Here is a 1,258-nt window from a genome sequence, read left to right on the forward strand (position 1 = left end):
CCACAACATCAGCCCAGCATCACGTGTCTCACTCGTTCACAACTGATTTGACATACGAGTAATTTGAGTTACAAGCTCCGTCACGGAACGAATTAAACTTGTAAGTCAAGGCCCCACTGTACCATAGTTTTTGTTTCAAATGTTCATAATACAGCTGTTGAGAAATCTCAAAACATTTTTTCTATATATAATGTCACAAAGGCCGCTTCTCAGGCCAGCTCACAAAAGCCTATTTAATCCATGCTATATTTGAAGAATAATATCAATTTTATTTTTCTACTCTACTGATACATTCCCATAAAACATCTACTCATGCAAATGACCTGAAACCTCTCTCTTCTGTAGGAGATTTCATCTAGACTGAACTAGTCACCTCAAGCAGGGCAATCTAGAGGAAAGCCAATGGAATTTGCAATCTGTGAGACTTGTATCTGAATCCTGCATCCTCCACTTACTAGCTATGCAACTATAAACAAGTTACTTAACCTCTCTAGGCTTTAGTTTCCTCATCAGTAAGTTGGGGATAATTATGTCTACCTCATTCAAATTGGTATATACAACTATCTAGTCAGAGGGGGTATTCAGTAAATCTTATTCTGCAAGATGTATCAATCACCCTTCCCAGTATTAATACAGCACAGTATACTGAACAATGCAACATATTTTGATAGCTAAATTTTCCCAATGTGTTGGTGTTATCATTTGAATGAGAAATGTCACTATATAGTGAAGTTGTAGAAAGTGTAGAATGGTGATTTGAGGGGCACATACCACCTAGCAGGGTTTATCAAAATCTTCAAGGTAGGAGAGACAAAACAAAACTGATTAACCATAATTTGAAAAAGTATATTGAATACATTTTTCATTTAGAAAAAGCTTTAGCTTATTAATTGCAATATGTAAATGACAGAAAGTAGAGTTGGAAAACACCAGTGTGGGAAAAAAGGGTTCAAGTTGTACTAATCCTATAATCTAGAACTGTGCTGTTCAATGTAGTAGCCAATAGCCATAGGTGACTATTTAAATGTAAATTAGTTAAAATTAAATTTAAAATTAAGTTCCTCAGTCATACTAGCTCATTTCTAGGTATTCAATAGCCACAGGTAGCTAGTGGCTGCTGAGCAATGCCAATCTACAAGTTTTTTTTTAAAATTTTAGGTGAATCTTTCCTATTATTTTATACTAGAGGCCCGGTGCACAAAAATTTGTGCACTCGGGGGTCCCTCAGCCCAGCCTGTGCCCTCTCGCAGTCTGGGAC

The sequence above is a fragment of the Myotis brandtii genome, unplaced genomic scaffold, assembly GCF_000412655.1.
Source record: "Myotis brandtii unplaced genomic scaffold, ASM41265v1 scaffold326, whole genome shotgun sequence".
Lineage (NCBI taxonomy): Eukaryota > Metazoa > Chordata > Mammalia > Chiroptera > Vespertilionidae > Myotis > Myotis brandtii.